The 15464-nt window shown below is 41.5% G+C and overlaps 1 protein-coding gene and 1 long non-coding RNA gene across 2 annotated transcripts in view; both read right to left on the reverse strand.

Annotated features, from left to right (window-relative positions):
* LOC110171628 (ETS domain-containing transcription factor ERF-like) overlaps nucleotides 1-15464 on the reverse strand; it is a 44791-nt gene that overhangs the window by 23682 nt on the left and 5645 nt on the right.
* Nucleotides 631-3376, reverse strand: LOC129411711 (uncharacterized). Its single transcript, XR_008633421.1, has 3 exons — nucleotides 1701-3376; nucleotides 870-930; nucleotides 631-792 (listed from the first exon to the last, which is right to left on the reverse strand). It is a non-coding gene; the product is annotated as an uncharacterized LOC129411711 (long non-coding RNA).

Raw genomic sequence — 15464 nt, forward strand, 5'->3', positions numbered from 1 at the left:
TTGTTAACACATAACATTACAATTTGGTTCAGTTTCTTAGCTGCTTCGAGTTGATATGTTTTTAGTACTGAAAAAATAAACTGCTAGATGTTTCCAGTCAATGCCATGTAGTCTAAATGTTGTTTATTAAAGGTCCTATATTACATAAATTGTTAGCTTTTAGCTATGTTATAATGTTGCTACCTCCTCAAACACAGACCTGGAGTAGTGTTTTGTCTCTTCCACCTTCTAATGTCTTCAAGCGTCAGTTTTCAAGTCAACAGCGACCTTTTACCTTTAAGTTCAATGGAGATTGGCAATTCCAGGGCTGAAATTATCCAATTAATTTTAGTGAAGGTATAATGAGTGTAACGTTCTTTAATGTTTGAGTGGGTTGCCACATTTACAAATCAACCTAAAAAATAAACTGGAGATTGCAAATAAGGCCTCAGTAAACATGTGTGTGAATTAATAATGTATCACTTAGGAGACACTCTTGTTTCTGGAGTTGATTTTTGGCTCAGAAAACCCAAGGGTCCCCTCCTTAAACACCTGGGACGACTAAATCCACCAGCAGCACTGTAACTACCAACACTGGCCTCTTCACATGGGAGCTCTAAGAAAAGACAAACACACTGACACAGTGGCTTTAGGTTTTTCACAGGGGAAGTGAAAGGGGCAAAAGTCACCACATTGTCCACATTAGCGCCCTCATGTACTGCACCTGATGTCCTCTCTCAGGTGGGCCAGGAGACTGGACTTTATCACGCTCATAAACAAGCCGTCTGGATGAGGAGCCAGAGTGCAGTTCCCCTGAGGGCATTACAAAGAGCAGAATAATATTGTGTCAGCAGAGCTCTCAGGGTGATGGGAGGTATATTTACTCTCACCAAAGTTACGCTTGGTCCCGGGACACTTCCATCCCATTGGACTATTCTGTCAGCCTATAAACTGGTAGGAAAAAGAAAAAAAACAAACAATCAAGCTTTTCTGCCACAGGACATTCTTATGCTCCTTTGTCCACAGCACTAGTCTCACACACTCACCTGGACAGTCAAAAAGGATAAAAGAGTTTTACACACTTAAGTCCCCCTTTTTCCCAAAAGAAAAACAAGGCCATTTTAGTGAGAATTTCTTATATCAATTCACAAAGTTATTAGGTTATAAATCTTTTCTATACCTGCCACTCTGTTTAAACATACACTGATGTGTAGCACTTAAGCTGAATGATTTCTGTCCAATAACTGTTGAAACCTGTCTGGAGTTAGCACTAGCGTGCTATAGGCCACAGGCGCCTCTCTTCTTCTCCTGCAGCTCACAGACTGCTGTTAATGTACTTCAGCAGCCAAACACTCAACAGAGAGCTGCCAGTTGACCTCTGACCTCTGGTTCAACAGCACAGTGCCTACACTCACTACAGCCTGCCAGAGTGTGGTGCCCACATTTATGAAAGCTAATAATAAAACAGTAATAAAATAAAGGGTTTGTTTTTGAAATGAGCTTTAGAGGATCATTCAATGAAGTGCACTGTTGTGTAGTGCACTGTAAAGACAATGTGTAATCCTAGCCACACAGTGACCTCTGGCTCTGAAACTGAAGTCAAAGTGAAGTGTTTATGATGTTAAGGGGTCATGGGGTGACTTTGCCACAGCAGAGTAAATGAGGCCTTGTTTAAATTTGTAAATATGTGCATGTGCATTAGTCAAACTGAGAGGTGTCACCTTTGGGAGGTGGTTTCCTGGAATGTGCCACTACAGCGGGACAGGAAGCCAGCAACTGTTCTGCACCACAACAACAGATCTGTTTCCTGTGAGCTCGTCCATGCATATCACCTCTGATAGAGACTAGTAATCTCTTCACACACACACACACAAATCTAAGAGAAATCAAAAAGAATTTACGAGAACAGGAAACACAAGACCAGAAGTGAGATAAAATGTTCAACATAATCTACTCATGTGTGCACAGTTCACACACTAGTAATACTGACAGAGGAACTCTCCTGTCACACCTACAGACTGATAATGAACAACAAAGTAGGATGTTTGGAATTTAGGAAGTGCAAAGAAAGACCAGCAGGTTTATGAAGCCGAGCCCTTTTGTCATTACTCATTCCTCGTCAGCCGCAGGTCCCATGCTGGTTTCTCATACTGTCTATGAACTCACATAGGCAGAAGTGTGGCCGGTGCGTGTGTCAGTCAGAGGACAGCATGTCTAAGTTTGAAAAAAGGGAAAAGCGTCTGAGGCACATGTGGAGCTTGTACTGGTGAATAGATAGAGAGAACCAGAAAAACAAGCCGACAATGAGGGCTCTGGACTAAAACAGCCTGTGTGAGTCTTTATTTATGTGTGTAGTGTGCGTCAGTGCTGACTCAGAGCGCAAACGTGTTTGTAATTCAGCCTTCACAACGCAAACTCTCCCCCATTCTCCTGCCTTTCTCTCTCGCTCGCCCGCTCACACTGTCTCCTAGCAACCAGACACTTAAGGCCTAAAAATAACCCCCCAGAAAAACGAACAGAACAAAAAAATAAAAAGCATAAAACTGCAATTAATCCTTTCAAGGCAGGGTCACGGACGCCAATATGGACAATGTGTTGGAAAAGAAGGAAGGCAGATTTACAGAGAAAAAGTGGGAGGTCGGATCCGCCAGCAACAGGTAGATGAGAGGAGTCAGAGTTCTGCGCTACATGAACTAGTGTGTGAACTGTGTGTGCTCAGTAACCTTGGATGGGTAAAAGATTTCTTCACCTTTTGCACAACAGCCAAGCAAATGTTCAGTGTACTGGTTCATTGTGTTGTGGTCTCTCTCCTGTCCTTACCATGTTATGAAATAAACAATGTTATGAAACTAGGAGTAATAGACAACTGAGTCACGAGCGCTGCATGGGTGAGGGCTGCCGAGGAGCGTCTGAAGCACATTCCAAACTGGATTAACATTCTCACTGTGGCGGGCAGCGAGAGACGCACAGACACCTGATCTCTCCTCCAGACTGGAAAAGACACAATTAAGTGAGGGAAGAATTCAATCAGACTTCACAGGAATAATGCTGATACTGTAGTTGCCATGCTGTGCAAAACTGGCTGAGCTTGAAATTTACTGCTCACTTGGTAGATTGTCTGTCTATAGGTTATATACATTTGCTACTTATTCCATAAACAGCCCCACTGCAATTAAAGATCTGCACAAACAGGTCCTTGATAATTAAACATCCATCTGAGATCTAATGAAAGTTAACTCTGAATGCTGCATGACCACTTTCAACAACAAAAAAAAGTTCAGAATTTGAAAGCCACACCACTTTTCTTTTTCTTTTTTTTAATTCTACAGCAGCGCTCACTGAGATTTAATGTATGATTGACTGTAGACTCTCAGAAAAGGGAAACTTTTTTCTTTCTTGAATATATACAAAAACAACAAACTTTTTTTTTTTTTTACTACTCTACGGTATCTATTGCATTTTGGTCCTTCTCAAACCATGAAGTAGCGCTGGTGCACTGTTAGTATGCTAGTTGTTAGCATCATTGAAATCACTAAACTCTCACCTCTGAATTGTGTAAAACATGCTTATAAAAGCACCTGGGAACGCCTCGGGGTCCCCCCGGAGGAGCTGGAGGACGTGTCTGGGGTGAAGGAAGTCTGGGAGTCCCTGCTTAGGCTGCTCCCCCCGCGACCCGGCCCGGATAAGCGGACGAAAATGGATGGATGGATGGATGGATGCTTATAAAAGCTTTCTTACATCATAGAAAAGTGAGGAATAACTCTGGACTGCTGTAAACCTCTGTTTTTCACTTTTTAAGACTGTGTCTTTGCCCATGGGGGAAGCAGTCGCACAGATAGTATAGTATAGTATCTGGCTCTTGGGAATCATGTTTTTCTATCCCTCGTCATGCTAGAAAGATTATCTTTAATACTTTTTTACAGTGAGTATTTTTATTCAACCAAACCGAATCGTAGTGCCACAAGTGTGGATGCCAACATTAACGGCTTATTAGTTGGCTGAGTCAACATGCCCCCTTCCAAACACATGCTCTGGCAATGCCAAGGGAGAGATAAGAGAAGTGGAGAGGAGGGTTGGTGGCCTGGCATTTGAAAGGGGCCCTTGGGTGCTGAGTGAACAGGGGACGTACCATAGCCTGCCAACAGACCGTGTTGTGTTTAACACCTTTCTGCTGCTCGGGAGAGGGGGGCATGGAGCTGCTCATTGGGTGCTGAAAGAAGGCTAATCATCCCTACACTAAAAGGAATTAGATTAAATGGTGTAAGGGTGTGTGATATACAAGCAGAGAAAGTTTTAAATGTATAGAAACTCAAGCATTAGGCAGGCTGCAAACTGTGGCAAGAGCACTGCAGTAAGTTAAACAAAGGAGGAGCAACATGAAGTGACAAGACAGATTTTTTTCTTTTTCTTTTCTTTTTATGTCAAAGTCAGATGAGGTGAAGTGTTCTTCACACCCTTTAACACAGCAGGGGAGGAGACCAGGGCATGATTTATACAGAATCTTAAACACATTAACAGCTTGTTAAAGATTAGTATCTTGCATGTTGAAGTTGATGGAAAAATACCACAAAGACATAGACAAAATACATCCTCCATCATCCAGCCATCTATCCAGTCAGACATCAAAATCAATTAGTGTGATTATCATTTGACGAAATTTGTTTCCATATTTTTTATTCTTTATTCAGCTTTTATTTAATCAGGAAAGTCACACGGAGATTCAAAGATCTCTTTATCAAAGCAGTCCTGGCTAAGAGGCATCAACAACACAACCCCATTTCACATAAATAAGGCAGCTATAAAACAAACAATATAAATGTTACAAATATCATTTAGAATAAAACTACTCTGTAGATGTAAAGATCCATATGTAATCACAGTGAGAGGCTTGTGCCCTTTTTGTGCAAGTGCTTCCTGTGCGTCAGTAATGTCTGCGACCAGCACCAAAAATACACTGCATTTGAGTGTCCCATCAGCCGATTCCTTCCTGCACTCCTCGTCTATTACTGCTCCAATCCCCATCATATCCCTGTCCAGGCCGCTCATGCGTCCAGCCCTGCGCGCCTTCCTGCCATTCTTCTGCTGTAGCTAATTTTAGCCGGAGGAAAAAGCTCTGTCCACTTAGGCTGGTCACTCTGTGTTTTTGAATAGAGGGATAAGAAAAAGTATGTGGCAGAAAGGTCAAGAGCGAACGAGCTGTATGAGATGGACATGGAGTGCGTAACATGGAATATTCAATCTTCTTTCACGAAACTTCACTGTGTCCAATAACACATGGAAATCTGACATGTTTTTTGCAGCAGTGCAAAATGCTAAAAAAATAAAAATACAGTAACAAAACAATGTAAAAAAGCAAACAAAAAAGCAGCAGAGCCAAGTGATAATCCGCTGAGTACACATACCTACTTACCTACATTCAATACTTTTGAATGTATGCTACGTTTAGTATTTCTGTGTTCCTATAGAGGGATTATCAGACTATGTCACTTTGTGCTCTACTGCGCATGTCTCCTGCAGAACAAACCGCTGTTCTGTCTGGTATCATGCCAGTGTCTTGTAGAATTCCAACAGATTTCAGGCTCTCCCGGGGGGCAAGACAGTTGAATGGCTACTGAAGTTTGAGCCATTTCTTCACCTGCATTTAACGCATATGGGTTATTAAGATGTATCCGACTCACTAATGTTCATTTAGCATCATAATTTATTTTATCACAGGCCAATAAACGGTTTTAGTGCTGACAACAGCACTGGCTGTGTGTGTGTGTGTGTGTGTGTGTGTGTGTGTGTGTGCGTGTGTGCGCGTGTGTGTTAAACATGGTTAAAAGGAAAACAAAACACAACTCCTGGTATGTATTGGATGAGGAAACAACATTATAACATAGATCAGAGCATATAATATTATATGCTCTGATCTATGTTATAATGTTGTAAACTTCTATTTATAATTGCATTTTAGTTTCAGTTTTAGTACAGCAGGTAAAAGAGGTTTCATTAAAATAGTAACAACTCATTAGTAACATATAATTACTGAACCATCCACAAACAGCAGAAGAAAGTGGTCCATGTATGCAAACACAGACAAGCCCAGTCCAGGCATGCAGAGGCAGGCAGCAGAGAGTGACAGTGGGCTTGTTTATGTGTGTTTATGCCGTCGTAAACAGGGTCCACAGCCACATGCCGTGTCACCGCCTGTCACCACTTTCCCCTCATTTTATCAGCTCTCACTCCCGACTCTCCAGCTCCTGTTTTGTGGTACATATTGTTAGAGCAGTCCCTGAGCCCTGTGCCTCTTGGCTGCCTGTCTCCTCCACTGACCCCAGCCCACTTGGTCAGCTTGTTAAGCGCGTCTCTGAAAGCTGATTAAGCAGTGTTGATCGTCCTTACGTAATGCTCACCTCGCGCGGACGTCATTGCCAGCCAATCACAGCGCAGCGGTGTGAGATTGACAAAGTTACATGACAAAACATGTGTCCATGGCACTTGCTCCGGGTGGATGGCCCAAAGACCAGTAATGCTGATGTGAACAGAAGTAAGGCTGCTATGATGTTGGGGGCTAAGATAATGAAATAAAACAGTATGGTACACTGACAAATTAATAAATATATCAATGGGTAACATTAGTCAGTAAAATGCCAGAAAATCAATGTAATTACACAGTAGATTATATAAAAACAATCTGTTAAAATGTTGAAAAAATTAAGTCTCACGCATCTACATATTTGGAAATAAAAATCAGCATTGCTCAGGGTGGTTCTGGTTGCACTGTGCCACTGAATGTGCCTTTAAAAGCACAGAGCGGCCAAGGGGACTGTGCTCCTCTAGCTCTGTAGCACTGCACTGCTCTAACAGAGCATCAGACCTCCATGCTGTGCATGTGATGGCTGTAAACAAAGCCCATGGCTGCTGTCCCATTAATTGGTGCAGTTATTGAGTTAACAAGGCTGTGCACACAAACGGGTTAGAGAGGTCAGCCAGCACAGTTCCTCTTCTCTCCTGGTTTGCCCTTTGCCTCGTGGGAAAGATTAGGCTCCTCAGCTGGAGCAAATAAAGCAGTGTGTTATGCAAGCACCGGGAGGAGAGATGGGGAAAAGAGCGAGAGAAAAGCTGATGGTGATGTAACTTGAGAAAAAAGGCAGAAATGGAGAGAGCAGGCTGCTGTGCACCTTTACTGTAGGACAGGGTGCCAGCCGGCCATCGACCAACACCCTGTCCCCACAGGTTCAAGCTTCCCACACACACACACACACACACGCACACGCACGCACGCACGCACACACACGTACGCGCACACACATACACACACGTGCGCACACACACAAACACGTGCGCACACATACGCGCACACACACCTGGAACACACACTGCTGGTGCGTACAGGAGAGGCCAGGCGTTTAGTCTGACACATCCTGGGCCCAGACATGGACAAAAACACACCACTGATTTAGGTCAGTGTCACTGTAACACTCAAGTGACTCTTATTTAAGACCAAATCTAAGACCTGCCCTGGTCTCTTGCAGCGATAAATTATTCTTTAACCAGTTTTTGTTCACTCACTAAAGCTGTCATCATGGTCCCAGACAGTATTCAAAAAACTGAATGTTACAGAAGTATCACAAGGACTCTGAGCAAAGGTCAGCTGATCACCTTGCAGTGCGAGTTGACCTGCCTCAAAATTTATGGCATTTTGGTGGGGACTGGAAGCTTGCATTATCTGAAATCATGGCAAACATGATCTGTAACAAACTAAAAGAACAACCACTCAAAGGACAAAAGACTGGTGCGATTAAAAAGGTCTAAAAAGGCAGAAAATGGACAAACAACAGGAAAGAAGACAGTTGAAGGAAACTAAACAGTGACTGGCAAAGAGCAAGCAGTGAACTTTCTCCCCTCTGCTGAAGCACAGCGAGGATGATATTATGTAAGAGGCGGGCGAACACACACGCCAATTACCTCCGCTTCATGGAACTCATAACATGAGGCGCTACCTTTGTTTGTGTGCCGTGTGCGCTCTGGGACATAAAACGAACATACCCCTCCCACACAAAGGGACACTTCCACACAAACTGGACAGACACGGGGCATTGATACTATTGTCCCAGCGCTGATTCACATGGGCTGGGATGAGCTGTCCACGGTGTACGGTAGCGCGGGGTTCCCCCTCCACTGACAGCTGCAGAGGCTTTAAGTTACACCTCCACAAAGGCAGGGCAGATGACACACCTACAGACACCTTCCCACAATAAGACCTGCATCAATGCACAAGTGTAGTTACACCATTACAAGGCAATATAGTTGTTTAAGTAAGCATTAGTCACTCCAAACTCAGGAGCATGGGCCACAAAGACAAAACCTCCTTTGTCAAGTATTAAAAAAATATACCTCACAATTTCCTCCTCCTAAATAGGGCACCAGCAGTGAGCTCTAATTTTGAAGATTCTTTGCATTAGAGGAGAGGTTTATTTACAGTAATCAGGTCAGGCAGAGAAAAAGCGCTGACTTCATTTAGGCAGTTTGGGGCAATAGGGCAAAGTGAGACTGTTTAAATCAAGTTAAGCTGTAACGTGAGCTTCTGCTTTCCCTAATTCTGTCAGCAAAAGGAAAATCAAGCAGTGCTGCACAGGGCCAAAAGGAGTGAAAAGAAACACTGTTAACTGTAATGAAATAAAGTCCTTTATTTGAATAAGGACTAGTCAACACATTTGACCTGACAGTATTTATAGTGGAGGTATCGGCCCCTAAGCTAAATCAGTGCATGTTCTACTGTAGATCAAAGTAAAAACAAAAAATATGTAAATGTTGATTAAAAACAAGGTTGTGAACTGGTTTAACATTGCTTAACCTAAATTAATAAATCTACATAATTTATATTTGAGTTCAAAATATAAGTTTCTGTTCTTAAAAAATAATTTCAGATTCCAATTTAAAGAAGCCTTTTTTACTACAATTCAAAAGAACAGTTTGCTTTCTATTGTTAATTTCTAATTCCAGTCACTCTGAAAGTCACAAATGGCTTACTTAGACTTGAGAGATAGTAGACTCAACATTACACATTAAATATAATACAATCACACCGGTACGGTTGACTCTCTCACATTAATATGTAACCCCAGGCAGTGCCACAGCGCAGGACCCAGCTAATACTTGGGCCAGACGAGCACAAAAGGCTTTCAATATGACGCCTACACACACACACACACACACACACACAGGAGGATAGAAGGGAAGGAGGGGGGTGAAGGTACAAAAGTGTGAGAGGGAATAAGACGAGCAGTGAGTAGAAAATATATGCCAAAGGACTTCTAATTCATTTAACTGCTTGTCTATCCTACATTGGAACACATAATGCTTGATTGGCATTTTCCAGGAAGACAGAAGTGCAGCTGTAGAGGCTAGTTTCCAAGGTTACACATACACAAAGTGCTGCTGTGTACCAGATATGCTGCAAGCTGACAATGTACGTACAGGACATTATGTATTTGGAATCTGTATGGTGGCAATTCATCACTGTGCTATGTTTAAATAACAGTATTCTTCTGATCTTTTTTCTGAATCATTCCTGACATGTTTTGCCCTGTGAGGGGGGGGGGGTCCAGCTCACAGCTCCCTTCATTAACATTATAATCCGCTAAAACAACAGTGGCTGTACAGTTAGTCTGCCTATAGTGTGCCCACCCGCATGTACTGCCCAGTTATGTAATTTCACTGGGCTACATCTGATGCTAAAAATGGACATGGATAAAACTATTGTGACCCGGGCTATGGCTACTGCACAGAGGCACTAGTGCACACGCTCCAAGGGGTCTGGGCAAGATGCTTAGCTCCGATGTCACCTACTAAACAGACAGATATTACCACATTTCTGTTATTCATTTACATACATTTAAAATCTACATGATTATATGGAGCTGTACTTGATTTCTTCAAAATTGGTTTGCTCTAAATAGTTTGCAGTGGTCCAAACTTATTCCTAATTTACTTGACGCATTCCTAGCATTCTAATTATTCACCTCAGCAACTTTATAAGCATATTTCACAACTGTCAGAGGCCAAAGTGGACTAGCTAAGTTAACGATGTTTTTACTCTAACATCTGATTTTACAATATTTCTGTACTACAGCGAAACCTACTCTCTTTCATGACAAAAATTGTGTACGGTCCCTTTAATATTGGTAAACCAGATACTACAATTAAAAAAAAAAAAAGGTTGAAAATCTCTTTAAGCTGGGCTATAGATTTTTGTCCTTTTCAGAGCTCAAATCTCGTATATACGCAAAGAGACCGCACCATAAACTCAAATAAGACTGATCTTAAAGAGTTTGCATTCGTTTTACTGAAAACAAAACTTAAGGACAATGTTAAAACAACTGCCATCTTGGGACACTTTGGAGTCTGTTGATAAGGAGCACTTTGAGCATCTTTCTAGCCGTACGTTTGGAAAAGGATATGCTGTATGATGTGCAGCGCTGATGGCCAGCTTTAGCATTAAAGTTTAATCACGTTGCTTTCCTATAAATACCTTTCCAATGATCCAATGCATTATTCAGTTTCTCTGAGACTACGCGCACACACACAGAGACTGGACACGCACCGGACATGCACACACTTGAAAAACCAGGAAAAAGCCTGCGACGAGGGAGGAATCTGGACAAAAAATAGACGCACATGTTTGAACTGATGTTAGAGCAATCCATTTCACTCGGCCGGCCAAACAGACACATGTTCAGAACACTTGAGCCAGCTTGAAGTGACACTAGACTAGACTCTCTGTTAACTTGTAGCAGCAGTATGCCAAAGCCAGTGGTGGAAGAAGCACTTTACTAAGTATCACATGAAAATATCTTCTCATTTAAAATACACTTCAAGAGAAAAAAATAAAAATGTTTTGAGCAGATTTTGAGGTCTTATAAAGCTTCAAATGGAGTGATTTTGATACAGATTTATGCTGAATTTTGTTCAACAGAAACAATAGTTTTTTCCTAGCTGTTCTTTTATATATTTTTGTTTGCTCAAACAACAAATGTGTTACAAATACACTACTTATATAACATACTTTTACTTTTCAGTCCTGTTCAAAGAAATAGTGGAGTAAAAAGTACAGATGAAGTTAAATAAAAGTAAAAAGAATCCATTTTAAAATGTACTTCAAAGTGCACTGTGTAAGTTATGGTAAAGAGCCTGTCAGTTGCTTGTTTCCATGGAGATGTTACTGCTTTGTCTGCAATGTTCCAAAGTATTGCATTAAACTTATCAAGCTCCATAGAGACATGCAGGAAACGCCACCAGTCCAGTTTACACGGGAGATCTGTGAAGAAGCAACCCCACTCACAGTAAGAATGTTGTGTTGTTTTTAAAATGCATTTTTGAGCAATAAAAACACTCATAATTGAATAACTACATCTTAGATAAGTTTAATACCATATTGTGAAACATCACAGGCAAAGACATAACAATTCCCAAACTGAAAAGTTATGCAGTGCACCTTTAAGTACACATACGTCAAATTTTTACTGACGTACTTAACTACTTTTATTTAATTAGGTTCCATCATTGGCCAAAGCTATGGAAGATATAAAACTATTGGAACAAGTATATAGCACGCTGCATGTGGTCATCGAGTCCTGCTGGCTGGTAAATCAGGCGGTCTGGTGAAAGACACAGGGCAAGTGTTCGGTGACATGAAGCAGGAAAGAGGAGGAGGAGGCTAATGGAAGAAGAGCTGCCACTGGGGTATTAGGCCATGGATTGGTGACACACAAATGATAGTGAGAGGGTGGAGAGCGTGGTGGGCTGCCAGGGTCAATCGATGCTCAAAAAGGTTTCACTCCCCTACTGGGACTTCTAACACACAGATATAAGAACATGACAAAGATTACAGGCTCATATGTGGCTCCCACTAGCTTTACATGTATACTATTAGTACAGTATTATCTTTGTCAGTGAAGAGTGATTTCAGCCACGTATTGTAAAGCCTTGGCTCAAAGTTCAAATGACGTAGGAAGGGGAGCAGGCCCGGACAGGACCGCAGCCAGACACTTCAGGTAAAGTGTGAGATAGCAAGAGGAAAAGCGAAAACTAAGAACGTGATCTTGCATTCCTGACATGGGGTGGAGCGGAGGAGGAGAAGAACGGCACACGGGATGGGGGGAAGGTGGGCGGAGGGCGAGAAGAGAGAAAGTTTCAATCGGCGCCAAGTGGATTTTCAAAGTTCCAGAGACAGACAACCGACCACACGTTCAAAAACACTTGCAAAACATCGACGCTATGTAAGTGGCACAGAAGTCCTTTTGGTCACTTCCCATCGTCCAGAATTAGATGAGATATTTGCCCTCCACCCCCGCTCCCTGGGTCCGGCACAGCAGCAGATTCCCAGATAAAAATAGCCAGGGGAACTATTCAAACACTGCTGTCTTTCTGTGGGGAGTGTCTGCTGACTGCTCCGGTCTTAAAGAGGTTAGAGAGGGGTTAGGAGAACCGATGCTCTACAGGCCTGGGACACCACAGCCTGTTAAAAGAAGAACAATGTTACTGGAAAGACAGGGCATCAAGGTAATTGGCAACTTGACAATGCGTTTGAGGAACTGCCCTGCACTTAACTAACAAACAATGCCTGCAAAATAAATCAAACTTTACATAAAGAAAATATAATAGCCCGGCTTACGGTATGAACCAAGAGCACATTTTATAGTCCCTTCATTTATTTTAGATCAGACATAGTGAACATGTGTCGGTCAGTGGCAGCCCAAGTATGTGTTGATCCCTTACTGTAAAGATGGCATCAGCATGACCAGAATTTATAGGGTTAATCTAAGTGGATTAGGAGTATACATTACAACACCAGACTACCGTTGGCCCAAACAGTCACAGTTGGAAGTATCTGCATCATTGAGGGATTAAACGACAGTTATAGAGTATCAGGGCTGTTATAGTTACAGCTGGTGCAACACATGCGAAAGACAAGATGAAAACTTTTTTATGTTATTAAAGGTCCTATATTACAGAAAATTGATTTTTGTGAGCTTTATGCGATGTTAAAATCTTAGAATGTTGTTACATAGATTTGTGTTTTGTTTTATTCACAATGTTTGAGAAACCCTTTATTTTTAGTCTGACTACAGCTCGAAAGATTAAAATACTCTGTTCCACCATGATGATGTCAGGAAGCGGTTGTTTTCAAGTTCACAGCCAACTTTCACCTTTTATTCAGTAGAAATCAGCAATTTAAGATCTGAAATGATTCAAATAATTCTAGTGAAAAGTTGTATTACCACATGACATCACAAGGTGGAACAGAGTGTTTTCTGTTTGAGGGTATTCATCTTAAATATGCTGGGTTTGTGCATTAAACGTATATAAAAGAAACAAAACAACTCAAACAAAGATCAGACAATGGAGTAATATGAGCCTTTTAATGACGTGCTAAGTGCTGTTTTATTTTTCAAACCCACACTCTTCTACAGTGATGAGTTCAAACTTTGGAGCTCACCAGCACTCAGCACCCACTTGGGGTTGCAGATCTGAACAGGAGGCTTGGTGACTACACTAAGTACTGCTCCGTCTCCACATTGCACATGGTGATTATACTCTTAACTGACACTCTGACCTCTGACCCACAGGACCGCCCATTGTCTAGTAAAGATCCAAAATACTTGTCTTCTCTGTGGGACTTGAGTCAGAGTTGCTGCTCACGTGTGTGCGCTCAGAGTGAGGTGTGGAGAGGCGGGCATTCGTGTCACCCGCCTCAGATCAGTTTCAGGGCAAAGCCAGCACCGAGAGCCTGTTCTGCGCACGGCACATGCTAGCGGGAAACATGCACCACCACATGAAAGTTATCAGCTTTGAACCACAGACACATTCATCATCCTCATACTCCATACTCTGTGACGAAAACATGCTAACCTATGTGGTCCGGTAAACCAGCTAGGCCCATCACAATAATTACTACTGCATAACCACTTATGGTTCAATAAATGAAAGATGGAGGGCTCAGTACTTCGTGTGTATATTTTCTTTGTAAAAAAGTGGAGAGATTTAGGACATATTTGTTGTAGGTTTGAGCTGTAGAGGGTTGAGTAAGTGACTCCTATAGCAAATTATTGCCTCATTCTGCTATTTATTTGTTGCAGCTCATGCCTTTTTAATGCTACACCCTATTTAATAATGGTTTACTGGGATTATCTTGTTTTATTGTTAGCATGACAGTGGCATAAAAATATTATAATTTATCTCTATAGCAATATATCATGCGTCAAAATGTATTATCGTGACAGGCTTAAGACCAGTGAGCATTTTCAAACTTGCTGCATTATAACATTAAATACTGTCTCAACATTGATTTTCATGAGCCGAATACATTAAACTACCTATGGTAATTTTTTCTATTCATCTGAGGCTTCTTCGTGTTCGCATATTACACAACTAACATCCTAAAGCTGCTCACTGTTTTGATTTGAATTAGTTTGGTGAAAATGCTCAGTACGTCAATGCATGAACAGATGGGGAGAATAGACATGCCTTTGCAAGTCACAAAGTTTGCTCAGAAAATCCTTGCGAAGATAGGAACTGTTGTGTTTCCCCCTTGTGTGTAATGCAGCACAGCCGGCAGCTATTAACCTTCTAAGCAGGAATGTGGGAGGTCCAAGAATTCCAATAAAAAGCAGCAGTGTGTGTGAGAGACAGTGCACATTTAGATTTTTTTTTCTCCTCAAACCACTGCAGCAGCTATAGGCCTGTCACGATAACAAATTTTGAAGTTCAATATATTGTTGAACTAAATATAGACGATAAGCGATAATATTGAAACTAATCTCCCACTGATACAACAACAAGTTTTATAACACAAAAACTATTCTAAATGTACAATATTGTTAGAAAAGCATAAGCTGCAATAAATAAATGAGTCTGTAATGAGTCATAGAAGTTATTAATTCAATCTTTCATGCAAATCTGATCATATAGCCAAAAAAAATAACCAAAAATCTCCCAGTAGTGCAAAGAAAAAATACAGAAGATAAAGACTGACCTCAAAAAAATACTGTTCCATCACTCATATATTGAACAGTAAGTCGATATAGTAATAATTATTGTGACAGGACTAGTAGCAGCTCTGTATCTAAAGCGTTATCCCATCGATCAAACATATAGGCCTATACCATTGGGCTCCCATGTCCCAAGTCCACATGGAAAAGAAAATGTTCATTTACTCACAGCTACTTTTTTGTTGATAGCCTTGCCAAATCACAAGGTGGGACAGTATGTTGAGAATAGAGAGCAACCAATATCAGTTTTTTTCATGGTCGATGCTAATACCGATTGTTTAGAACCCACAGAAACTGATGGGCGATAAGCTCTACTGATATTTTTTTTTCTCAAACCACTACAGTAGCTCTGTTTCTAAAGGGTTATCCCATCAAACAAACATATAGGTCTATGCCATTAGCCTCACTGACCAACTACAGATACAGTCAATATCAGCCCCTGGTGTGACT

Source organism: Boleophthalmus pectinirostris, unplaced genomic scaffold (assembly GCF_026225935.1).
Source record: "Boleophthalmus pectinirostris isolate CB_2022bp ecotype Guang Dong unplaced genomic scaffold, ASM2622593v1 HiC_scaffold_6, whole genome shotgun sequence".
Taxonomy (NCBI): domain Eukaryota; kingdom Metazoa; phylum Chordata; class Actinopteri; order Gobiiformes; family Gobiidae; genus Boleophthalmus; species Boleophthalmus pectinirostris.